The 22,037-nt window shown below is 38.1% G+C and overlaps 1 protein-coding gene across 1 annotated transcript in view; it reads right to left on the bottom strand.

The window, feature by feature from the left end:
- LOC122797869 (zinc-binding protein A33-like) overlaps nucleotides 1–22,037 on the bottom strand; it is a 350,409-nt gene that overhangs the window by 311,944 nt on the left and 16,428 nt on the right. The window lies entirely within an intron of this gene.

The following is a 22,037-nucleotide window of genomic DNA, read 5'->3' as shown; positions in this document are numbered from 1 at the left end:
TTTAACTACTGGGAGCTGATTGTTGCAGTGGTATAGGGGATAAGTAAGGAAGAGTTAGGTAAGGGGGCCAAAGAGGGAAAACTGTCAGGGATGGTTTATGGGGAGTGTGGTGATCTCACGGGATGCGTAGGGACATGATGTTCATAGGAGCACAGGAACTTCTTGGGCTACAGCTCTACGGCTCCTGCAAGCCAGTGAAGTTCAATCCTTGCTTTCTTGGAACCTTGGGTGGTTGTATTCACTCATCCAGTTGTTTGAACCGTGTGTGGTGGAAGGGCCAAGAAGGTGTTTGACATGATGCTGGAGTTTATTCCTAACGGCTGGCATCTTGGGGTGACAAATTTGTCTCTTGAGTAGGTAGTGTTAATGTTACATACCAGGTTATGGTTTTATACAATAGCATAAGGATCATTTCACTTGGAGTTTGGGTGAATTTTGTAGATAAGGTTTTAGGGAGCATGGTAGGTGGCTGTGTTGGGGTAGTTTTAGAAGCTGTGTGCATTGTTACAGGGGAGTTAGAATGTATAAGGAAGCCTGGTTGCAGGATAAGGCAACTGTAGGATACTAGTGGTATAGGTAACATAAGGAAAGAGCTTTTTAGGGGAAAAGCTAGGGACACACAGGGGTTAAGACTGGCTTGGTAATGAGTGAATTAAGGGTGTTTATGGCTTGGCACGTATAGTAATTCATTGCTGAGCAGAGGTGAGTTTTCAGGAACTAGGTCAACATTAAAGTTTTGAAGTTAAACTATTCCCTACAGTAATGGAGTTGTTACACATATAGAACTGGGTAGTGGGGGGCTAAGGTGATATGCTACGGTTAGCACTTGGGTGTGAGACTTTCTACTAGTTGTTTGACTGGGTGCCGTCTTGAGTTCATGAGGTTATAGTTTGTGGTTTTGTTGTGGTTATAGGCTGTCAATACATTCAGGCTGAGCCATGATTTCAGCTTTGAAGGCAGCGGGCTAAAAGGGTATGTGTTCCTTTGGTGGATGTTCCGGTGTTACAATGGGGTCACGATAATCCTACTTTATTTAGTTTCATTATGGTGTGTTTCAGTAATGGCATGGCAAAGGGGTTTATGACGGGATTCTAAGGTGCTTTACTGATGATGGGTACACCAAATGATGTTTGGCTTGACCCTTCCCTTTATGGTAAGTGGATTGAACAAATTTGGGTAGAAGGAAGGGGGAACAGACTGATCAGGCTGGTTGGCGGAGAAGAGGGATAGGCTTGCCCTCTTCTGTTCCCCCTCTGATGTCTGAGGTAAGGATGGTGCTTATTTGGTGGAAGATAACTCAAGGGATGGTGTATGAAGTGAGTTGGGATGCTGTTTCATAAGTAAAGTAAGCGAGCAGAGGTATGGACCCTGCTTGTTGGGCAGGATGAGTAGGTATGCTGCCCTGATTAACATTGCAATGAATGGTGTATGAAGTGAGATGGGACGCTGTTTCATAAGTAAAGTAAGCGAGTAGAGGCATGGACGCTGCTTACTGGGGCAGGGTGAGTAGGTACGCTGCCCTGACTAACATTACAAGAATGTTATGCTGTATTTAAAATCAATTATGAATAGTTGTAATTAATACAGTTGTTGGTCAAAGCTATGTTATGGAAATTTAATAAAGGTCGTCAAATGTCATTTGGTGTGATGTGTGTTATTGAAGGGGACTGGGACAATGAGAGTCTTACAACTTTTTGCCACTAGGAGGAAACAAACTGCAGTTTGTTGCAGGTTTGAAAGTCTTGCATTCTGTGAACTTTGATATCTGACACGAGATTTTCTATATTATTAATTTTGCAGCTCAGTTTTCCATGTTGTTATGTAATGTAAACTTTTTTCAACAACAAGATATAAATGTACATATTTAAAGTCTAACTGCATATTTATATGCTTAGGAATGATCTGTACATAGTACAGAGGGCAAACAGGAGGGAGATTTTAGATAGGACTGTATTTTCTTCACATATAAAATGGTATGCATTAGACTGTATCAATTATCCACTGTCTGTCTAACACTTACATTGGTTGATCTGATTTACATATGATTTAATATTTTTTTCTGAGCTTGCTTTAGCTACAGGTACATATACACACATTAGCCTTCTGTGATTTTTAACAAATTAGTGAACTATGGTAATACAATAGCATGAAGTAGTTTTATGCCAGCATCAGAAATAAATACATAAATATATAAATAAATCATACGATGTCTACCAGGGTGACATTTGTGCCACTCTCATTTTCCCTACACATGGGGGACAGATGAATAGAATCAGTAGCAATGGGCCAAATGATCAACATGCAAGAAACACCTGAAAAAGGAATAAATAAAAGCCTTTCAGATAAGATATTACACCAAGATCCCATCTGCTTGAGTTGGTGGTAATCAGGTGAATGTAAAAGTTCTCATGGCTCCTATAGAAAAGAGTAAGGTTTCTTTATTTATATATAAAAGAACTCTCATTTTCAACACATTTACATTTTAACATGTATTTACAGATATGCAAATATATAAGTCTAAATCTCAAAATGCACTCACTCGAAGCACTCCTTAAAATGGAGAACATTGACATTTGTGCTGTAACAGAGACCTGGTTCAAGGTAGCAGAAGGCACCCCTGCACCACCAGGCTATAACTCATTCCACACCTTTCGGCCCCAGAACTTAGACCGAAGGTCCAAAGGCGGTGGTGTTTCCATATTTATAAAAGATGTGCACTCCACCAGACTGGTAACCCAACATAATGCATCAGAGATATTTAATGATGCAGCTAACATTGGGTAAGACAGTGATTCAGGTCCTAGCCTGTTATAGGTCCCCAACCTTGTCCCAAGACTCACACTCCACGTTCTTAAGCACCCTGGAGAATATTAGGGTCCAACCTAACAGTCTCATACTGGGTGACTTCAACTACCCCTCCATTAACAGGAAAACTACTCATGTACCAATACACTTGCCCACCATTTCCCGGAATTCATTAATTCCAGTGCCCTGGACTAGCTCGTTCTTACCCCCCACTACAGGTAACAACATCCTTCACCTGGTCATTACTAACATGGGTGACCATTGCTCTACAACAAAGGAGGAGCGACTACAGACCCTGTCAACTACCGCCCAATTAGCCTGATGAGTCTGATATGCAAAGCTATGGAATGCATCATTATAGACCTAATAAACAAGGATATAGGGAATCTTCAAACTCTGGATACCACACAGTTTGGTTTTGTGAAGGGTAGATCATGCCTGCTTAACTTGGTTGACTTCTTTGAGTCAGTCGTAAGAGCTGTGGATGAAGGCAAGGTGGTTCGTACAGCCTACCTTGATCTGGCCAAGGCCTTTGATACCATTCCCCACTCAGGAATCATCGAAAAACACACTAAGCTAGGCAATAACCCCTATATCACTAGGTGGATTGCAAACTGGCTCATAGATAGAACCCACAGTGTGAAATTAGTTGACTCCAAGTCACACTGCTGACCAGTCACGAGTGGAGTCCCACAGGGTTTGGTTCTGGGTTCTCTCCTATTCGGTATCTACTTCTCTGAATTACATGATAACAAAAAAAGACTCTGGCTGACAAAGTTCGCAGATGATTGTAAGTTGGGAGCTATTATTAACTCCCCAAGGGATGTTGACATCCTACAAAAAGGCCTCACTGAGACTAACGACTGGTGTCAGAACCATGGTCTTAAGCTCAATGCCAAAAAATGTGCCATCATTCCCTTTGGGGAAAAAAACCCATTCCCATGAATTACCGCATCAATGGTAGTCCACTAAACACAGGTGTTACAAGAGATCTGTGAACACAGGTTGACAGCAACCTCTCTTTTGACCACCACATTGCCACTGTGGTTAGAAAGTCCTTCTATGTGGCACATCTCATTACTAAGGGTTTTGCATCCAGGAAGAAAGATGTCAGTGGCTCCCTCTACTCTTCCCTCATTAGGCCAATCATCGAGTACAAGGCCCCATTTGGCATGTACCTCATTAGACACCTGCAACAACTGGAGAGGCCACAAAGGTACCTCACAAAGAGGATCCTAGGCCTTAAACACTTGTCCTATATGGACAGACTCAAAAAACACCAACTATTTTCTGTCTCATATTGCCTACTTAGAGGCAATCTCTGCTAAAGCCATGGTTGACCCAGCTCTGTTCAAAATGCTACATCTAAAGAAATCCCAATCCCTCAACACCACATGCTCTAGAGACCTCGAGCTTATTACCACAATCAATAGAATGTGCTGGAGGGACAGGTTCATAACCCAGAGACTGCCCATGCTATGGAATAGACTTCCCATACATGTCAAACAGAGCACCTCACTGGCCCTCTTCAAGAGAAATCTTGATGAGTGGATGGGAAATAGAAAATTCATGATGGGGATCACTTCAGTGGCTCTACTTGACAGAGGCACTGGAAACTAAGGTCAGGTGGCATGATGCCAGGGTAATCCTATGGGCTAGGCTTGTAAAGGCTCTAGGGCCATTAGCTTAGAACACACCTATGAACCTATATTTACACATATTCATAATTTCCTTTACAATCATGCCAAATTTTCATCTGTATAAGATCCGCGGTGGTGGTGCTGTGGTAGCATTGTTGCCTCAGAGTAAAACACTGTCCGGTTTGATTCTCAGCTAGAGCGTCTTCTGCATGGAGACCTGCATGAATGGGCATACCTTCGTTGAAGGTTGTGCATCAGGGCTGGCAACTCGGCATGTAAAAATCAACTGCCAATCATTAGCGGACTGGAGTTCTGCTGTGGCGACCCCTAACCGGGAAAAGCCGAAAGACACAACATAGACCCCCCACTCTTTTTTCCATACCCACCATCTGATTTTACTAAATTTTGTTGCTAAAAATCTATTTATTTATTTATGTTTATTTTACATTTGTTGACCGGGAAAGTCCGACTGGGTATATGCCCATTTTCAGCGGAGGCCCGGGGAGAAAAGCTCCATATATTCAGACATATGAGATTTACATAATATAAGGGTAGAATCTAGCATAGCAGATGAAAAAAGAAGCATTATAATTATAGTAAAGACACAGTTCAACAGGAGAAATGATCTATATGTCAGAGTATAATATCACAAGGCTCCATATATTCAGACAAGCAAAATTTCACATAATATAAGAGTATAATTAAACATAATTTCATTTAAAATTTAACTTAATATAAGAGTATAATTAAACATAATTTCATTTTTTCTTTCATTCCATATAACCACTGACATAAAATAACTATTCTTTTAGCATATTCTTTACTTTTTGCCTTATAATAGCCACATTTAATCATACCCATTTTTATTTTATCCACTTCTTTTGTATCTTCAAAAAACTCTTTATGTAGTTTTACCCATACATTTTTTACTCTTTACATTTCAAAAAACACATTTTCTGTCATTTCTTCTTTTGGACAATGTAGACACATTCTACCACTTTACTTGTTATACTGCCTTTTATAAGTAATTTATCTATTTCCATTCTCCTCAAAAAATCTTGACAGTCAACTTTCTGATTATATCATTTGCATTGTATGGTTATAGCTTTACTTTTTTTCATCCGTTAGATTTTTCCATGGTTTTACATAGTAATGTTTGTCATTATCTTTTCTATCCTTTTCTATAGCATCAATTTTTATTTTCCACAAAAATATTTTTCTTTGTAACATTTTATTTCTTCATTTATATACTCTTTTCCTATTTTTACCACAAAAAATATTTTTTTGTAACATTTTATTTCTTCATTTATATACTCTTTTCCTCTTTTTTACCACACCTCAAACTTGTCACAGTTATATTTATACAATGTTACTAATCTCTCCTCTTTTCCATTTATCCACTGTAACATTTTGTACAAATTGAATGAAGCAGCAGATACCACTGGGTTAATTAACTCAAAAGCTCCTCCTTTATTTCCATGCAAAACTCCTCTTCTTAGATACAATGTAGAGCCCCATATAAATGAAAGAAAATACCTGTAATAATTCCTTTCAGATATTGGCAATATAAATTTACTTCCTAAGTATGCTATATCCCCATCAGTACTAAATGTATCAAATAAGCCTTTTTTCTAAATGCTAAATTTATATATTCTCCAGAAAAGACGTTTGTTTCATTTCTTCTATTGTTTTTCCACACTGAATTCTACTTACATCTTTATTTCCAAGTGTTATACCTAAAACAGAAATTTCATTCATTGTAAAATATACACCTCCTATCTTTAAAACATCATCTAAACCTTTACTTTTCACTTTATTTAAAGCCATCCCTATCACCTCTATACACTCATTTATGCAAGGTATTACTTCTTTTATACAATTTTTGTTTTTCATAATTATTATAATGTCATCTGCATACATTGGCAGAACTGGAATTTTTAACCCTTCTGGTGTTATATGCCTACCTCCTTCATTTTGTAATTTATTTCACATACTATAACTTTCATAACTAATGCAAACATTATACAACTCATTGGGCATCCCTGTCTTACACCAGTCTTCATATATACCTTTTGGCATAACCAGCCATTTATAAGTATTTTACTTTATTATCACCATATGCTCACATGGGTCCGCTTTGTAATTTTGAAATACTGAAATCTCGAATTGCAGTATTTCGAAACCACAAAGCCGAAAACCCAACCACAACTCATAAATTCAAAAACACACAACCACAAAATTCAAAATCCCTCACCTACTCTGCACATGCAGTACACACATAAACATACACAACCCCCCCCCCCCCACAATCAAACAAATATATCTAAACTACATGTTAGCAAGGTGGCAAGCCCCACTGGACCCCACATACCCCACACTTATATATTCTAACTCCAACATTGCACAAACAGAAACACAAATGAAACTCTCACACACACATCTTACAGTCCCTCAAACACACACATAACAGTCACAACACACACTTACGCACACACTAAATCCCTTAACCAACATACTTACACTCACACACTTACCAAAACTAAACCAAAATATCCAAACACCACACTGCCAGAAGCAGAAATTCAAAATATCCGTGCTTTGGTACTTTGAATTTCGCACTTCTGCCAGTTTCAGAAATGTGAGTCCGCGGCTTTGTAAGTTCGAAATACTGAAATTCGAGATTTCAGTATTTCGAATTTACAAAGTGGACCCACTCACATACATGATTTCCTAACTTTCACATTTATATTATATTCTTTCATTGCTCCCTAAAAGATTTCATGTCCAGTTGTATCAAAAGCCTCATTAAGGTCTCATCATGATTGTCATTTCTTTGATAACATCATCCACAATTTATATATCAATAATTCTTGACAACCCTTCACTTTTAAACTATATATACCATCTTCCATAATATTTTCCATTTCACTTTCAAATTTATTTTGTATTATTTTCATAAATATCTTATAATCATTATTATTTAATACTGTGTCCATTTTTTTTAATTGTCTTCTATCTTCTTTCTTCCATACCGCCGTAAATAGCACAAGCAACAAAAAAATGAGGGTAATGCTACTTAATGCCAGAAGTCTAAACGTCAAAATGCATGCACTCGAGGCACTCCTCAGTATGGAGAAAATAGATATATGTGCAGTAACAGAAACCTGGTTTAAGGCTCCTCAGAGCACTCCAGCACTACCAGGCTACAAATCATACCATACATTTCGGCCACAAAACCTGGAGCAAAATACAAAAGGTGAGGGAGTATCCATATTCATCAATGATACCCACATCTCCAGGTTAGTTGTACAGCACAATGCTACAGAGATCATCCACGTGCAACTAACAATGGGTAAAACTGCTATTCAAATTATAGCTTGCTACAGATCACCCACCATGTCCCAGGACCCCCACTCTGCATTCCTGGAAACACTGGGAAACATAAAGGTCCTACCAAACACCCTGATATTGGGTGATTTCTATTACCCAAACATTAACTGGGAGAACTACTCAAGTACTAACTCCCTTGCCCAACTTTTCCTAGAATTTATAAACTCAAATGCCCTGGATCAAGTGGTCAACACCCCCACCAGAGGTGACAACATATTGTACCTGGTCATCACCAATATGGGCGACTGGTGTTCCACACTGGATGTCAACCCCTTGCTGGTTAGATTTGAACATAAACTAATTACTCTGGATATCTACATTCCACCACCACCCCCGGTCAAAGAAGCCACAGTGAAAAACTTTTCAAAAGCAAACTTCATGTTACTTAAGACCGAGGTGGGAAGTTTCAAAGGCCCCATGCGAAAGGATAACGCTGTCCAAGCAGCAAAATCCTTCACTAATGCACTCTATGGGCACCTACAAGAATGCATGGATCATGCTATCCCAAACAAAACCAAGACTCTCTCCTGCAAGAAATGGAAACCAGTCTGGTGGGCCCCTGCCATAAACAAGCTATATAATAGGAGGAGGAAACTAGTACAGAAGAGAGTAAAATCCCAAGAAGGGAAGACATCCCTGATCAGTATCAGCAAGAAAATACGATCCCTCATAAAATCATCCAAGGCAAGCTTCGAAAGAAAGATTGCCATGGACTCCAAAGATAACCACAAGGCATTCTTTAGCTATGTCAAGAATCTAAGTAGCAATTCTCAGATCTGCTCAGAGTTAGTGCAGAATGGCACAAAATACACTGAACCGACTGATATCACCAACATCCTGGCAGACAGGTTCAGTGCAAACTTCACCCCCCTCTCACCCCCAAAAGGGCCCATAACCATACCAGAAGAATGCAGTGCCCCTTAAATCACAGACACTCAGGTTAAGACAGCCCTCCCCAAAGCCAAAAACACAGCATCAATGGGACAGTACAGTGTCCCAGGCTGCATCCTACATGAGCATAAAGATGAACTAACTCCTCACCTAAACACACGGTTTAAACTCAGCCTCTCCACAGGCTACGTGCCAACAGAGTGGCGCACAGCAACAGTTATTCCGCTCCACAAAGGTGGAGCCACAATGGACCCCTGCAACTATCGCCCTGTAAGCCTGACTAGCTTGGTCTGCAAAGCTATGGAGAGCATCATTGGGAATCTCCAAACACTGGACCCTACCTAGTTCAGCTTTGTTAAGGGCAAATCATGCCTCCTAAACCTGGTGGACTTCTTTGAGACAGTTACCAAGGCTATAGATGAGGGAAAGGTAGTCCATACAGCCTACCTAGGCCTTGCAAAGGCCTTCAACACCATTCCGAACTCAGGTATTATAGAAAAGCTCACCGGTCTGAACATAAACCCCTACATCATGAGATGGGTTGCCAACTGGCTCACTGACAGAACCCACATGGTAAGAGTTGTGGGAGCTAGGTCCGACTCTAAACTGGTTACAAGTGGCACTCCCCAGGGCTCAGTCCTAGGACCCCCTCCTGTTCGGCATATACTTCTGAGAGGTACAGGCAAGCACAGGAGGACTATGGCTGACCAAGTTCGCAGAAGACTGCAAACTAGGGGCTATAATTGAGTCTCTGGATGACACAGACATCCTCCAAAAGCGTCTCACTGAGGTAGATACTTGGTGTCAAAACCATGGCCTCAAGCTAAATGCCAAAAAGTGCATAGTCATCCCCTTTGGAAAAAAACAAAGCACCCACAAACTACCACATAGGTGGTACCCCCTAAATATGAAAGACGTAATAAGGGATCTATGGACCCATGTAGATAGTAACCTCTCCTTTGATTATCATATTGTCAAAGTGGTTAGAAAATCCTTCTATGTGGCCCACCTAATCACAAAAGGGTTTGCATCCAGATGAGGTCACTGGGCCCCTCTACGCACCACTCATCAGACCCATCACAGTACAATGCCCCATTTGGGATGTACATTACAAGACAACTGCAACAATTGGAAAAGACCACAACAACATGTGTCAAGAAGATCACTGGCCTCAAGCAGATGCCCTATGCAGCTCAAATGAAGAAACTCAGAGGTGATCTCTGCCTGACATACAAGGCCATGTCCAACCCAGAATTGATGGACATGCTCCAACTAAAGAAAACCATATCTCTTTGAGCCACATGCTCCAGGGATGTAAACCTCACCATAACAATAAATAGGACATCCTGGAGGGGATAGATTCCTGTCCCAGAGACTTCCCATGCTCTGGAAAAAGATTCCAATCTACTTTAGGCAGATCTCCTTGCTAACACTCTTCAAGAGAAATCTTGATGAGTGGATGGGAAACAGAAAGTTTACCCCAGGGATCGCTTCAATGGGTCTGCTGGACAGAGGCACAGGGAACTAATCTAAGGGGGTGGCGAAAGCGAACACATTACAGCTAGGCTTATAAATGCCTTCGGGCAGATAGCCTAGTACCTACCTATGAACCTATATGAATTTAAGTATTCCACTACATAATTCTATATACATAAAACCTTCATTTAACCATTTATGCAGAAAGTTTAAATTTGTTTTGCCAATCCCTTAAATTTGTATACATTTCAAGCTCTATTCCATCTGGTGCTGCAGCTGAATCTATATTTACGTATCCTAATAGTTGATCTACCTTATTTAAAGAAATGTCCTTTTCCAACTCTTTTATTTCTGTTACTTTTTGCTTTACATGTGTTTTTCACTGCCTTCTTTTTCTTTAAACATTTCTTGTACACACTGTACTACACTAGTCATAATCTTTTCCGGATTTCTTTCCATTTCTCCTTTTACCTTTATCTTTTGCACCACACTACCATCCCTTTCTACTAATATGCTTCAGTAACTCAGTACTTCTCTTAGTTTATATAACAGTTCTTGTATTTTTCTTGATTTTTTTCATATAATTCTATTTCTTTGTTAAATCCCTTTTTATTATGTTCTAAATCTTCAAATGCAATAAGTGTTTTAATATTTTTTCTCTGCTTTTTTCACATCATAATAGCACTGTAAAAAATATATTTTTTATATTTTCCCTCAAATATCATTCACACCAATGTTTACAAAACGTTCTCATAGTGATATGATCTTTCCAAAACTGTATTACTAATTTCTTTTCTTCTTCATCCCATGCTCTCATTTATCATTTTTATTCCTTTTGCCTATTTTTATATATTCCTTTATCTCTAGCCATGTTGCAAGATGATCAAAAAATCCTGTTTCAGCTACCTGCACTTCTATAACTACACCTTCTGACACTGTAAAATAATCTGTTTCACCTACCTCCCTTTCTCCTATAACTAAACCTTCTGATACTGTAAAATAATCTGTTTAACTATAACTAAACCTTCTGATACTGTAAAATAATCTGTTTCAGCTACCTCCCCTTCTACTATAACTAAACCTTCTGATACTGTAAAATAACCTGTTTCACCTACCTCCCCTTCTCCTATAACTAAACCTTCTGATACTGTAAAATAATCTGTTTCAGCTACCTCCCCATATCCTAGAACTAAACTTTCTGGTACTGTAAAGTAATCTGTTTCAGCTACCTCCCCTTCTCCTGTAACTAAACCTTCTGATACTGTAAAATAATCTGTTTCGGCTACCCCCCTTCTCCTATAACTAAACCTTCTGATACTGTAATATAGGTTCATAGGTTGGTACTAGGCTATCAGCCCTAGGGCCTATACAAGCCTAGCCATAACAATTCCCTGGCTATTTCTTCCCACATTATTTACTTTCCTGGACCCCTGTCTAGTAGGGCAACTGACGTGATCCCTGGGGTGAATTTCCTTTCTCCCATCCAATCGTCAAGGTTCCTCTTGAAGAGGTCCAAAGAGGCACTCTGCTTGACATGTATGGGCAATCTATTCCAGAGTCTGGGGAGTCTCTGGGTCAGGAACCTATCCCTCCAGCATGTTTTGTTTATTGTGATGACAAGGTTTAGATCCCTGGAGCGTGTAGGTCTGTAAGATTCGGATTTCTTTAAGTGTAGCATGTCCAACAGCTCTGGGTTTGACATGGCCTTGTATGTTAAGCAGAGATCGCCTCTGAGTAGACGATATGCGACAGAGTATAGCTGGAGTTTTTTAAGGCGGTCAGCATAGGGCATCTGCTTTTGGCCTGTGATTCTTTTAGTGAGGTATTTCTGAGGCCTTTTCAGTTGTTGCAGATGTCTTGAGAGGTACATACCAAATGGGGCATTGTATTCTATAATGGGTCTAATGAGGGATGAGTACAGTGGGACAATGACCACCTTTTTTCTGGATGAAAAGCCCTTCATGATGAGGTGTGCCACATAGAAGGATTTCCTGACTGTTGTATTGATGTGGTTATCGAAGGTGAGACCACTGTCCACCTGTGTCCCTAAGTCTCTTATCACACTTTCTGTGTTTAGTGTACTGCCACCTATATGGTAATTCATGGATACATGTTTGTTCCCAAAGGGGATAACAATACATTTCTTGGCATTGAGCTTGAGCCCATGGCTCTGGCACCAAGCATCTGTTGCTGTAAGGCCCTTTTGTAGAATATTCACATAATTTGAGGATTCAATAATGGCTCCCAGTTTGCAGTCATCTGCAAACTTTGTTAGCCAGAGTCCCTTAGTGTTGACCTGTACTTCAGAGAAGTAGATGCCAAACAAGAGCGGCCCCAGGACTGAACCCTGAGGTACTCCACTTGTCTGGAGCTGGATTTGGAGTCTGCTACTTTCACAGTGTGGGTTCTATCAGTAAGCCATTTAGCAACCCATTGGGTGACATAGGGATTAATGCCCAACTTTGTAAGTTTATCTATGATTCCAGAGTGGGGGGTGGTGTCAAAGGCCTTGGTGAGGTCCAGATAGGCTGTGTGGACCACCTTACCCTTGTCCATGGCTCTGGAGACTGATTCAAATAAGTCAATCAGGTTCAGGAGACAAGATCGGCCCTTCACAAACCCAAACTGGGTGGGGTCCAGTGTTTGAAGGTTGCCAATGTCTTTGTTTATAAGTTCCATGATAATACGCTCCATGGCCTTGCAGATAAGGCTTGTCAGACTGATGGGATGGTAGTTTCCGGGATCCAAGGTGGATCCCCCCTTGTGGATTGGGATAACTGTAGCTCTGCGCCACTCAGTGGGCACGAAACCTGAGGTGAGGCTATGATTAAACATGACACTTAGGTGAGGTGCCATTTCATATTGTATTTCATGTAGTACACAGCCTGGGATGTCATCTGGTCCCATGGATGCTGTATTCTTGGCTTTAGAGAGTGCGTTTTGTACCTGTGTGGCCATTATTACTGGAATTTGGCAATCTTCCGGTATTGAGATGAGCCATTTAGGGGGTGAGAGGGGGTGAAGTTGGCACTGAATCGATCTGCCAGGATATTGGCAATATCCTTCGGATCAGTATATTTAATGCCATTCTGTTTTAGCTCAGAGCAGATCTGAGCATTGCCATTTAGATTCTTGACATATTTATAGAATGCTTTGTGGTTGTCTTTGGAATCTTTGGCAATTTTATTTTTGTAACTAGCTTTGGAGGATTTTATGAGGCATCTCAGTTTCTTACTGAGGCTAGTAAGGAGTTTTTGCATCCTGGGATTTTCCTCTTTTCTGCAAAAGTTTCTTCCTTTTGTTGTAAAGTTTGTTTATGGCAGGGGACCACCAGATTGGCTTCCTTTTTTTGGATGAGAGCATTTTGGTTCTATTTGGGATGGCACGATTCATGCATGAGTGGATGTGCTCGTACAGTGCCTTAGTGTAGGATTCAGCAGTTGAACTTTCAGTTCCCGTCTGCATGGGTGTCATGAAGTTTGTCACTTCTGACTTGAGTAGCATGAAGTTGGCTTTGGAGAAGTTTTTTATGGTGGTTTCTTTACTGGGGGGTGGGATGTGGATGTTAAGGGTGATTAGCTTATGGTCAGACCTGATTAACGAGGGGATGACCATAGGTATGGAGCATTGATTTCCCATGTTGGTAATGACCAGGTCTAGGATATTGGAGTCCCTGGTGGGACTATGGATTAGTTGATCCAGGGCATTGGAATTTATGAATGCCAAGAACCATTGGGCAAAGGTGTTGGTACATGAGTAATTTTCCCAGTTAATGGCAGGGTAGTTAAAATCACCCAGTATTACGGTGTTTGGTTGTATCTTAATATTTTCCAGTATGTTTAGAAAGGTGTAGTGAGAATCTTGGGGTATGGTGGGGGATCTGTAGCAAGCTACAATTTGGATTGCAGTCTTACCTAGTGTTAGTTGCACTTGGAGAATTTCAGACACATTGTGTTGGCCAACTAGCCTGGTGGTGTGAATATAATATAATCTGTTTCTCCTACCTCCCCTTCTCCTATAACTAAAGCTTCTGATACTGTAAAATAATCTGTTTCAGCTACCTCCCCTTCTCCTATAACTAAACCTTCTGATACTGTAAAATAATCTGTTTCAGCTACCTCCCCTTCTCCTATAACTGAACCTTCTGATACTGTAAAATAATCTGTTTCAGCTACCTCCCCTTCTCCTATAACTGAACCTTCTTTTTTTTTCCATAATAAATTTGTATTGATATATATTTTCAAAATACAATAAAATCACACACATAATTCACTACTATTACTATCAAAACTATATACAATAGCTACATGAAATGCTTCTATATAAAAATCATCATTATTCCAAAAAAGAAGACACCAGGGAAAAAAAACAAAGCCAAAACATTTGTAGAAGTACTTTGCGTCCATACATATCATAAATATTTTCAAAACATTGTTTCCTCCACATATACATCCAAACTTTAATATATTCCTAATAACAGTATTATGCTAATATAATGTTAAAAACCTTTTCCCATATTTTCGGGTTATTAATATTTTTGTTACTTTGCTTCAGGAGTAATTTATGTGCTAATATATGCTTTATAGCCACAAGCTTGAAATTATCCCATGATGTTTTATCTGGTTCTAACCAATTTGTAGTTATATATAACTTCATCAGCAAAAAAATATTCATACATATTATACATTCTGACCTAGAGAGCTCTCTTGGAGGAACATGTAGAATCATAAATTCCCATGATAACGTTGAACTTTGATCACCCATCTTTTGTAGTTGTGTTCTAAGTGAGTTCCAAAGTTTATATATACACTTGCAGCTCCAGAACATATGAAGAAGATCCGCCATTTGATTTGTGCAATATGGACAAGTTGGAGAATTCCTAGGATTAAATTTATGTAACCTAAGATGAGTATAATAAGCATTATTCCAAATCATCAACTGCATATACATCAACTTTTGAAAAGAGACCGATTTTATTGTTGAATCAATTGCTTTTAATACCTGATTATCTGCTACTGTCATTTTGTTTACCCAATACCCTGACAACCGAATTTTATCCTGGAATTTTAAATCTTTAATTAATTTATTTGTTGTTGTTATAAATTTGACCTCCTGTTGGAGAGCCTGCCACAATTCAGAGCATTTATCCACAATTCCAACTACCGGTTTAAAGTTTTCAAAATGACTCAGAGCAAGTTCTCTGATTTGTCTCATGACAACCATATAACTCTTAGGAAGATTCAATTCCTGCCTAACTTGCGAAGCCGATAAATGAAATTTATTAAAAACATCAATCAAAGTCAAATTAACTATTAATGGGAATTTACCAAGATCAATCAACTGATTATTTAGTTTAAAATTGGGATTCCTATGGAAAGGCTGAAAAACCATCATATATTGCAACAAGTCTACTGATTGGAATAAATTTGCAAAGATGACACATATGTTTTTAAGTGGTCCATAATCCCATACTTTATCAAACTACTTTTATCCAAAAAGGGTAAAGCTTTAGGATTTATGTTCCGATCTAGAATATGCTTGTAATTCAAGACCACCCAAGTTGGTATCCACTTTGTATTAATTACCTCGTAATTAGCAATTCTTAAACACTTGTTGGCATTCACAATTAAATAGTATACTTCAAAATTCGGTAACTCAAGTCCTCCTCTACTCCATGGGGTCATTAATTTCTCATACGATACTCTAGTTTTCTTTGGCTCCCAAATAAATTTAGCTAGATCTTTATGAATTTGTTTAAAAACTGTCTTTGTAATTGATACTTGAGCAGACCTAAAGATATATAACATTCGTGGTAATATATTCATTTTCACTATTGATACTTTTGCCAATACCGGTAGTCTTAAATTCCTCCATCTGCCACAATCAGCTACTATTAGTTCCCATACTCGTTTAATATTATTACTATAAAAGTTCTTATTATCCGTAGAGAAGCTAATACCCAAGTATTTGATATTTTCTTTACATGATATCTTCCCCAACAGGGACATTAATGAAAAAGGTTTAGGGGTTCTTAACGGGAAAATACTAGTCTTCTCCAAATTAATTTTATAATTAGAGACTTCTGAAAATTCGTTTATAACATTTAATATCTTTTCACTATCAGAAATTGGGGTTGTACAATAAATAATAAGATCATCAGCAAATGCCGACATTACTAATTTATTCCTATAAAGTATTGGTGCATTATGATACAAATTTTGCTTAATATATAAAAATAGAGGTTCTAAATAAAGGTTAAACAATAAGGGGGAAAAATGGCAACCCTGCCGTGTACCATTTTTAATCTGTATTCTTTTAGAATATCTCCTATTAATATATAACGTAGTATACGGATTACTATATAATATTTGTAGTATCTGAATAAATTCCTGTGGCATATTGAAATAAGGCAACACATCAAACAAAAAGTTTATATCCACTCTATCAAATGCTTTCTGAGCATCTATTATAAGGGCATAAATATTAGAGTTGTTTTGTTTAGCATACATCATCATATTATGTAGTGTAAGTGTGTTATCACTAGTTTGTCTAGTTGCCATAAATCCAGCTTGTTCCTTAGAAATTAAATGGATCATAATCTTTTTTAATCTACATGCTATAATGGTAGTGAGAATTTTCATATCCACATTTATTAATGCTATTGGCCTATAATTATCCTGGCTTTGGGGGTCTGAATTAGCTTTATGTATAAAGATTGTTTTTGAAGCATTAAGGTGAGGGTCACTAATTTTATTTCTGATTATGTAGTTAAATACATGAGACAATATTTTACCAAAACTATCAGCAAACTCTTTATAAAATTCAACTGTCAAACCATCAGGACCTGGTGACTTATGTACTTTCATATGTTGAATTACATATACTATTTCCTCTGAAGATATAGGTTTAATCAGATCACCTTGCAGACTCTCTTCTAATTTTGGAAAATTAATTTTTTGCAAGAATCTTTTATTCTGTTTATGTATAGACCTATCAGTTTGACCCTCATAAACCTTGGTATAGATTTTTTTCGAAAATATCAATAATATCCTCAGTTTTAGAATACATTGTGTCATTGCATTCTATTTCCGAAATATGTACTGTTGTTTTCAATTGATTTATAATCCTTGCCAATGCTTTTGACGGTATTTGAACATTATTGGCATATTTCACTAAACACCTATGCTCCTGAAGTGTTACTCTACTATTATGCAGCAACATTTCCATAACTGAACCTTCTGATACTGTAAAATAATCTGTTTCAGCTACCTCCCCTTCTCCTATAACTGAAACTTCTGATACTGTAAAATAATCTGTTTCAGCTACCCCCTTCTCCTATAACTGAACCTTCTGATACTGTAAAATAATCTGTTTCACTTAACTCCCCTTCTCCTATAACTAAACCTTCTGATACTATAAAATAATCTGTTTCACCTACCTCCCCTTCTCCTATAACTAAACCTTCTGATACTATAAAATAATCTGTTTCAGCTACCTCCCCTTCTCCTATAACTGAACCTTCTGATACTGTAAAATAATCTGTTTCACTTACCTCCCCTTCTCCTATAACTAAACCTTTAGATACTGTAAAATAATCTGTTTCACCTACTTCCCCTTCTCCTATAACTAAACCTTCTGATACTGTAAAATAATCTGTTTCAGCTACCTCCCCTTCTCCTATAACTAAACCTTTAGATACTGTAAGATAATCTGTATCAGCTACCTCCCCTTCTCGTATAACTAAACCTTCTCATACTATAGCAATAACCCACGCCTGGGTGTGGGTAATGCTGGATTTATCCAAGGTTGGTGTGGTTTGGTCTCGATGGTGAAGCCCGAGGGACCAAACAAAGCCAACTGTGGGTAAATCCAGCATTACCACCAGAAGTGAGTTATTATATACAATGACATTATTTAAGAAAAAAATAATTACCTTTCTTAAATAATGGCATTGTATAATGCCTCCTTGCTGCCCTTCCGCAGCTGTCTGGTATTCCGTGGAAGTTCTGATGTACTGCGCATGCCTACACAGTACATCAGAGATGTGGGCAAAAGCAACGGAGAAAGCAAGATCTCTGTTGCTTTTTACTGTTTCGCTATGTTAAATGGGTTTAACATAGCGAGACAGCTTTAAAAAAAAGCAACGGAGAATCTCTGTTGCTTATTTTAAAGCTGTCTCGCTATGTTAAACCCATTTAACATAGCGAGACAGTTTTGAAAAAAGCAATGGAGAAGGCAAGATCTCCGTTGCTTTTTACAAACTGTTTTGCTATGTTAAATGGAGATCTCCGTTGCTTATTTTAAAGCTGTCTCGCTATGTTAAATCCATTTAACATAGCGAGACAGGTTTAAAAAAAAAAAAAAAAAGCAACGGAGAAAGCAAGATCTCCGTTGCTTTTTACACACTGTGTTGCTATGTTAAAGGAGCATAGCGAGACAGCTTTAAAAAAAAGCAACGGAGATCTCCGTTGCTTTTTTTAAACCTGTGTCGCTATGTTAAACTCCTTTAACATAGTGAGACAGTGTTTTAAAAAAGACTTATACTAATGGAAAAAGTCCAGGCGACCGGACCTTTTTCCATTAGTATAAGTCGATTTACAACGTGCACTCTGGCCAATCAGTGTGCACGTTTTGGAATATTAATGGGGGGGTCATGGTATAATGTAAAATAATCTGTTTCAGCTACCTCCCCTTCTCCTATAAATAAACCTTCTGATACTGTAAAATAATCTGTTTCAGCTACCTCCCCTTCTCCTATAACTAAACCTTCTGATACTTTAAAATAATCTGTTTCAGCTACCTCCCCTTCTATAACTAAACCTTCTGATACTGTAAAATAATCCGTTTCACCTACCTCCCCTTCTCCTATAACTAAACCTTCTGATACTATAAAATAATCTATTTCAGTTCTATACACATGGCACATAGGTGCAGCGGTTAGCATTGTTGCCACAGTAAGAGGTTTTCTGGTTCAATTTTTGGCTGGGTTGCCTTCTGTGTGGAGTCTGCATGTCCTCCCTGCATTCACATGGGCTTCTTTTGGGTACTCTGGTTTCCTGCCATATTTCAACGACATGTGTCAAGAGCTTTTTTCCCTGGGTATCTGCTGAAAATGGGTTCTGTCCCAGTTGGACTTTCCTGGTAAACAAATATTAAATAATTTGTCCCAAAGTTTTAACTTACCACATCTTCTAATTTCTAACAATTTTATTACATCATTTTCTTTCTTTTTATGCTTGGCTCTTGAATCTTGTTATTATAATATTCATATTTATCCCTACATAGTCTAAAATCTAATGAAATAAGCTCTTTCTTTATGATTAGTGTAAGGATATAAAGTTATAGTTCTATATAGTGCTTTTTCCATTTTAAATCTACCGTGGTTAATCTTCCTATTTTTGCTAAAGTTACATCTAAAATCTTTACTGTATTGCTGCAGAAATACGGATATTACAGAACATCTCTCATTTTCCAAATTCGAGATTATCTTTCTTCCCCATAGCTTGTATGTTAACAATCTTTCTTCAATGCTATAAATCTTGTGTCTTCTAATATAATTACATCTACGTCACGTTACACCACTCCAAAATCCCTATACTTCTCTCTGTATTCTTAATAGTATTCACATTTACAGAAAGCACACGAAAATTTTCATTTCACTTTTCCTTGGATTCATGGTTTCAAACATTCTTTAATTACTGGGCTAGCATTCTTAATAGATCATTCTAATCCTAGTCAAGTTCCCTCCCAAAGATAAGAATTAATCACTGTACCTTGTGTGTCTGAGTCAAGCACCTTAACCATTATACCAGCCTCCCAATCATTAGCTGTATGTATTCTTTTTCGTCTATTTCCTTTTATAGGGTCATAGGTAGGTACTAGGCCATCGTCCCAAGGGCCTACATAAGCCTAGCCTACAAGGTTCCCTGGCTTATGCCACCCAAGAATTTATTTATTTTTTTTTACTTATCCTTTAACAGGTTCATAGGTTAGTACTAAGCTAACTGCCCTTGCGAGCCATTGTAAGCCTAGCCAGTTATCCCTTGTGAGACTCAAACCCTGCACATTGTGTTTGTAAGGCAAACACCGTAATCATTAGGCCACCCTCCCAACCCTGTGTTGTCCTTTATCCTTTTAACAACAGAATTGTTTTTCTTTTTACTACTTTCCAAGTTATGTGTTCTTCCTCAGTTATTTCAGAACTTTCTTACAAGGTCCCTTTATTATTTTTCACATATAATGTCTATTCTATTTCTACTACTTCTAAAAGTTCTTCATTCATTTTCTTCTCTTTTTCCTTACTTTTTTTATTTTTACAATCCATCCATAAATGTCCAATTTTGTTACATTTATAACATTTCAATTCATACTGTTTGAATCATGTCCCATTTCCATAGAAATATAACATTTTATTTTATCATAGTTACTTATCAAATGTCATTCTTTGAGTTGTTGCCAGTATTTTAAAATATCGCTATTCCCCTCCACATATATCACTGCTTGGTACATATAATTCTCTCTCTATTTTAACAAAACATTACAGTTATATCCACCATTCCCTAAACCCTTTTTATCATAAACTTTTGCATTGCCCAGTACCTCTTTACATAAAGTTTTCAAATGCCCTTTCAAAGTCTCTCTTTCATCCTCTGTTCAAAACTGAACATGAATTTTCTTTTTTGCTTCCCTGTTAAATGCTGTTATTGCATAATGATTCCCTGGGTTACAGTTTTTTTCATATTCTCCAAGAAAAATTTCTATTGTAAAAACAGTCTTATAGAACGTTACAAAATGTCTCTTTCTTAATGAGAATAAATGATTTTCCCTCGTGCTTTTACAGCTAAAGGAACTATTAAATTCATAGGTTCATAGATTAGTACTAAGCTAACTGCCCTTGTGTTTGTAAGGCAAACACCTTAACCATTAGGCACACTTCATACCTGTCCATTTCTTTGTCTTCTTTACTTTATATTCTTACTACCCACTTCCATTTTTCATTTTCTTCTACGTTTTCTGTTACTCCCCTTTTTCCTTCTTTTACTTTCTCTGCATATGTTATCTTTTCCATCTCACCACTATTCTTCAGGATTGTCTCTGCACCAAACTTTTGTTTTTTGTTTTTTTCTCCAAAATGTTCCCCCAGGAAACACCTTCATTTTTGGCTCACTCTGAATCCCCACTTCCTTAAGTAAATCATCCTGCAACCCTAGTGAGTGCATAGCTGTAATTACACAGCCATCATTTGCTGACTCTTCTCTATCAAACCGATTTCTTTGAAACATCTCCTCTGAATCCGGCGCACATTCCGATCTCAACATTTGCCTTCTCCTCCATTTCTTTCACCACTCCATTATCTCATTCTTCATCCATCTGCCTCTGCACCTGTAATGTAACAGGAAGTGCTCCTGCAAAATTTATCTCAACATTTCTTTCTCTCTCCATCTGCCTCCCTGTTCCTCTGGGTTGCCTCTGTGCCTGAAATGGAAACAGGAAGTGCTCCTGCAAAATGGGTCCCACTCACAACATTGATGAGTAGGAGGTTCCTTGATGCTCTGGTAAAATCTACCCAATTGTGGTATAAATACCACCTCAGGTCTCACCTGAACAGAGGCCACTAGTCTCGTGGGACTAACCTAGTTAATAAAAGATAAATAAAGTAAAAGTAAATAAACTAATCCCATGCTGATCAGCACATACCTGCCTTGGCATATGGGCTTCACAGTATCTACAGCATCAGAAATCTGCACATGAGAAGGTAATGACCATTATATACATACAGAAATCTAAAGTGAGGTCATTTTAGTGTTACAGGAGCTATAGAGTTTCACTTGCAGA

This window comes from Protopterus annectens, chromosome 3.part1, assembly GCF_019279795.1.
Source record: "Protopterus annectens isolate FY-2018-M chromosome 3.part1, PAN1.0, whole genome shotgun sequence".
Classification (NCBI taxonomy): domain Eukaryota; kingdom Metazoa; phylum Chordata; order Ceratodontiformes; family Protopteridae; genus Protopterus; species Protopterus annectens.
This window is presented reverse-complemented; position numbering and strand designations above follow the sequence as displayed.